The sequence below is a fragment of the Cornus florida genome, unplaced genomic scaffold (assembly GCF_030987335.1).
Source record: "Cornus florida cultivar Cherokee Brave unplaced genomic scaffold, ASM3098733v1 CherokeeBrave_3.0.0_Hap2_Chr04, whole genome shotgun sequence".
NCBI classification, from domain to species: Eukaryota; Viridiplantae; Streptophyta; class Magnoliopsida; order Cornales; family Cornaceae; genus Cornus; species Cornus florida.
The window spans coordinates 21748613-21755041 of record NW_026775574.1 but is presented as its reverse complement, the minus strand read 5'-3'; positions in this window follow the sequence as shown (position 1 = coordinate 21755041).

Below are 6429 nucleotides of genomic sequence, written 5' to 3'. Positions count from 1 at the left end.
TATATTTTTTTTTGTGGTATTAGTTTTGATATGTTGTTGGACTTATTTGCTTTACTGAAGAGAATTATATTTCTGATTCTAAATGATTAGAAAATTTTAATTATTGATTATTGTTTATGAATTAATTTGCCCCCTTAAATGATATATGTGCTCATACCATAGTCGGTTCTACCACCTCTTTTATTTAATAATTTACATAATCGGTTCTACCGCCTTTATTATTTAATGATTTACTAATTATGGTCGGTTCTACCGCCTTTATTATTTAATGATTTACTAATTATGGTCGGTTCTACCGCTTTTATTATTTAATGATTTATTAATTATGGTCGGTTATACCGTTTTTATTATTTAATGATCTACTAACTATAGTCGGTTTTAACGCCTTTATTACTTAATGATTTATGATCGATTTTACCGCATTTATTGTTTAATAATTTATTCACTATGGCTGGTTTTACCGCCTTTGTCGTTTAATTATACTAGAATTATAATAATTCATATTATGTTGTATAAAGCGAAAGCCGTGATTTTCCTTTGTCGCCATATTAGTGAGGAACTAAAAACTGAATGCCTCATTGAAAGAGATCCACTGAGTTTGTGAAAAAAATTGAAAGAAAGATACGACCATCTAAAGTATCGTGATCATCTCAAAAGTTCAGTATGCAAGAAATGCAACTGCAGTTGCAAGATTATGCAATTATTAGCGAATATAATTCGACCTTGTTTGCAATCAATTTTATTGAGATAATGTGAAGAAATAATTACTCATGAGTATTTATTGAAAGGAACATCATTCACTTATCATGCCGAGTGCGTAGATTTTTTAAATATTTGATGTGGAGGAAAATATTATTAAAGGGCATATATTGATAAAAGGATACTCTACTTTTCATGCCGAGAGCGTAAATTAATGAAATTTTTGTGTAAAGAAGATATATATTAAACAAGTGATACTCCACTAATCACGCTAAGTGTGTAGATTTATGAAATATTTAAAGTTGATATCATGCATGTTTATGACAGAACAAAATAAATAACTTTTATTGAGAAATTTTAAGTCCGAGGGATTGAAAACGATCCCTTAAGCGAATACTGCCTCATTTCGCGGTTATGGACATGGTTATGGGTATAGTCATGGTAGAATTAACTACCAACATCATGGGGATTATATTTCGAATTTCACACTGTATCCCTAAAGGTGGGACTAAAATAATATGAAACAAGCAAAGGGGGAGATATGCCTCAACCCCTATGGCACATGTTGCTTGTTATCAATGCAAAATTGATCAGTGTGTCGATGATAAATTTGATCAATGTGAAATATATCATTAGTGTAACATCGAAGAGAAAAAGGTTGCATAATATACTTCTGAGCATTTATCTGATTCTTACCGAATACTGCAAAGCATTTAACTGATCTTTACCAAGTCACAATCCAAGAAAATAAGACAACGATAGAAATGAATTTTATATGACGTTTGTGAATATTTCAGCTTTTACACCAACAGGTCAGTGGCCTAACGGTATTAGACTCTTTCCCAAAGGGAGGTCAATGGTTCAAGCCTCCATGGAGGCATGTGTGTGTGAGTACAAACTAGGAAAAAATATATATATATATATATATATTTCGATCAGCTTTTATGAGTTAAATTAATCTTTTAATTAGTAATATACACACATCTTATTTGTACTTCATTTTATCATCTCTGTTATTAAGCATGTTTTATTTTATATATCAAAGTTTGTTTTAAGTTATCAAAATATGAAGCTTGCATATTTAAGTAGGTAGGAACCTGAACTATAACTAAAGGTAAGAATATATATCTTGTGGACAGTAAGACCATCACACACAATTCTTTCATTATCGAAATTATTTTCCCCAACAAGATGAAGGTAATGTGGAATATATCTGTCCAATTTCCATTACCTAATATAAAAAATAATACTAGAAAAACTTTATTATCTTATGGGTATTGTTATTGGTGTCGATCAATAGCTAGTTGCACAAAAGTGATGTGATGTGAAATGTGGCCAAGTTTGAATTTATAGAATGCCACTATCACTACTAACTAAAATATAACAAGAGTGAGTAGGGACCGTCCCAAGGGAAAATAAACGTGTTTTGGAATCAATTGTTAGATTAGTAGGTTGAATGATCAAAAGAGGAGTTTGATTTTATTAAATTAATGGTTCAATTAAACAATGAAATTAATTGACAATCTAGAAATTAGAGAAAGATATATGAGAAAAAGGTCTTGGGGTTTAGAGTTCACCACTAAGTTTCACTTCACCAAATACTAGCACTTGTAAATTAATGGGGAAATTCAAGTTGCAAAATGTGTATGTGTGTGTGTCACTAATTAAAAACTAAGCATGGATGGCAAATAAGTATAGATTGTCTAGTCAATCTAGTGAATAGCACAATCTATCAAATGAGATCATAAACCATTCAATTAAACTACAATTAGTGCACACACAAAAATTTAGATAAATGTACTATTTGCACTCATGAGTATGGAATATCAAACAATAAGAATGGATTGTCCACCTAACTAAGAAATTAAAGCAATTACGCTACATCTAAGCTAGTGACATGAAAATTAAGCTAATTAAACTAAGGATGTGGCACAGTCCATCAAGAAATAAGTATGAACCATTAAATAAATCACAAGAGTAGTCAATTAAGCACTATGCCTTGACCATCACTAAATTTACAACATCAATACACATAGACATGCATTAATTTTATTAAATTTAGAGAAAAACACATGAACATTCATTCTAGCATACATAGACATATGGATAGAATTAAATAATCAATTGAAAGCATTAATTCATACAAATCAAGTTAAAATTACAAGATTTATATTTATTCAAGGTCAAAACATTTATTACAACAAAAATCCCCAAAAATGTACAAAAAACTAGGTCTAGGAAGCAAACTTAGGGGCTATCTCTAGCCCTAAGAAAAGGATTTAGCCACTCATTGTAGTGGTCAAGGAACCCTCAAGGGCTAGTTTGGAGGTTGGCATCATCATCTTCATCCTTACTTTTTTCCCAAAACCCTAGTTCTAGAGAGATAAACTATTCCTATAATTGGTTAGATATCTACTACAATAATAATGTTCAATTAATTCATTACAAGCCTCTTTGAGTAGGCACCAAGTCAGAAATACAGCCTATGATTGGAGGAAATTCGCAGCTAGTCAAGTTAGGTGAAGTTCGGTGCGCTCGGGAATTAGACAGCACACTGCTAGCAGTTAGTTCGATCGATCGAAAGAAACTTCAATTGATCGAAAACTTGCTTCGATCGATTGAAGCTAACTTGTCATGAAAATATCTTCTGGCTTTATCCAAATTGGTGAGCTGGCACCGCCTTGAATTTCGATCGATTATAGCCGACTTCGATCAATCGAGACTTCCTTCGATCGATCGAAGTTCCTCTGGTGTAGTTTTCTTGACTTCTTTCCAAGTTTGCTCCTTAGCTCCAAAATTGAGCTAACTGACTTTTATTAGCCTATTTGAACTTTATTGGCTTGAAATAAGCAAAAACATAAATAAGTACTAAGACATGAAAGTAAGATAGATGAATGGATTAAAATACCTTACCTTAGGTGCTAAAATGCGTCACATTCAAGCACTTATCAGTTATACCGCCAAAAGCATGTTTGCTTATTTTATACTCACAGTATTTCATTTGCTAAAATTCTTTTGTTTATAAAATAAGTTGAACCCCTAATATGAGATGTCTTTATAGCACGATGTGCTGATTATCATTTGAATAAGAGTGTTATCCCACCTTGAAGGGGAAAAAAGGTAAGATCAGAAATGCAAAATGATATTACTGGAATGCTTTGAAATTATCTATATGAGTAAAAAGTTCAAAGGAAAATATGAACAAGAAGATCAAAGGATCATTCATTTACAAATTATTGCAAATCAATTACTAGATGCATTCACTGACATAAAGAAAGTAATAATATCATATGTGACAACTAAAAAACAATATAACCATGAGTTGACATCCCGATGGGATAGTTTGTCAGCGTTATAAATGCATCTAAAGTATGCATGAAGCGTGGCAGACCAGTCGATACAAAAGATTTTGTTCCATGAAAGTGAAAAACACTAGAAAGAAGTGCATAATAAAACGGGCGCTCTTGATGAGGCCCAGTTAACTAATAATGATAAAGTAGCCCTTAATGACGCAGAGGCACTTAATGCGGTACATGCAAAAGAGCATGATGAAATGGGTCCTCCTGTAGAGACCCATTAATAAAATGAGGCACCTGCCAAAGAGCACGATGAATAATGAAAAGGGTAGTCCTGAACAGACCCAATTAGTTAACAGTGATAAATGTTGCCCTTGATAAAATATATGCCTTTTATATGGCAAAGGAACCTAACGAGGCCCAATGACCTGACGAGGTCAAGTTAGCTAATTATGATAATATTGCAAAGGTACCTGAAAATAATGAGATCTCAGTAAATTATGAAAAAAAATGGAACAGAAATGAAGTTGTCATGGACAGCATATTCTCATATACAATTGCTCTTAATAAAAATAATAAGGATCCGAAAACTCAAAATGTCGAAAAAAGTCGACGAAGATATGATTGGCCATCATGAAAAAGAGCAATACAGGAAAAGCTAACTGTATTAGCTAGACGAGAAGTCTTTGAATCTGTGATCCAGACACCTAAAGGTGTAAAGCCTGTTAGGTACAACTTGGTATTTGTACAAAGATGAAATGAGAATAATGAAATTATAAGACTTAATGACTGACTGGTTGCTTAAACTTTCTCACAGAGACCAGGTATTAATTATGAGGAGACATGCTCTTTTGTGATTGATGCAATCACATTTTAATTCTTAATTAATTTGGTAATCACAGAAAGATTGCATATGCATCTAATGGACGTGGTTACATCATATTTATATGAGTCCCTAGATAGTGATATTTATATGAAAATCCCAGAAGGATTTAAAATGTCTGAAATAAAACCACATAGTATGTACTCGATAAAATTATAATGATCCTTATATGAATTGAAGCAATCTGGACGAATGTGGTACAATCGTTTTAGCGATCACTTACTCAAAGAAGGGTATGCGAACAATCACTTTTGTCCATGTATTTTTATTAACAATTCAGAATCTGGTTTTGTTATTGTTGCAGTATATGTTGATAATCTGAATCTTGTGGGAATATTGGACGAGATCGGAAAGGCGGCCACTTATTTAAAGAAAAAATTCGAAATGAAAGATCTCGGAAAGACAAAATTTTGCCTTGGGCTGCAAGTTGAACATTTCTCTAGCTGTATTCTCATCCATCAATCAACATATACAAAAAAGGTTTTGAAAAGTTTTTATATGGATAAAGCTCATCCATTGAGCTCTCAAATGGTTGTCCGATCATTTGACGTCAAGAAAAATCATTTTCGTCCTCAAGAGGATGATGAAGAACTCCTTGGTCCTGAAGTGCCCCATCTCAGTGCGATTGGTGCTCTTATGTATCTTGCAAATTGCACACAGTCTGACATAATCTTTTCAGTTATTTTGTTAGCAAGGTACAGTTCTGCACCAACCCGTCGACATTGGAATGGAATCAAACACATATTGTGATATCTTCGTGGTATAATTGATATGTGATTGTTTTATTCAAAAGAACCAAATTCTCAATTAATTGGATATGCAGATGCCAGTTATCTCTCTGACCCATATAAAGCTCATTCACAAATAGGATATGTGTTTACCTGTAGCAGCACTATTATATCATGAAGATCTATAAAACAGACAATGATTGTAACTTCTTCAAATCATTCTGAAATACTCCCAATTCATTAGGCAAGTAAGGAATGCATTTGGTTGAGGTCAATGATCCAACATATTTGAACAACATGTGGTCTCTCATCAATAAAAGATAGCCCAACAGTATTATATGAAGATAATGCGGCATGCATTGCACAGATGAAAGAATGGTATATTAAAAGTGACAAGACCAAGCATATCCCACCAAAATTCTTTTATGCATATGAACGCCAGAAAAAAGGGTGATATTGATATTCAAAAGATACGTTCATGTTAAAATCTAACAGATCTATTCATTAAAACTCTTCCAACTATAACATTCAAGAAGCTGGTGCACAACATTGAAATGCGTCAACTAAAGGATCTTTAAGGTTGATCTAATACAACAATGAGGGGGGAACAATTGATCGAAAAGGTATTGGCATACTGTACTTTTTTTTTCCTTCGTTCAGGTTTTGTCCCACTGGGTTTTCCTGGCAAGGTTTTAATGAGGTAGTTTTAACCTATGTAATACAATTTTCAAATAGACAAAGATAGTATACTCTTTTTCCTTCGTTACGGTTTTGTCCCACTGAATTTTCCTTAGCAAGATTTTAACAGGCATATTCTTAGTTT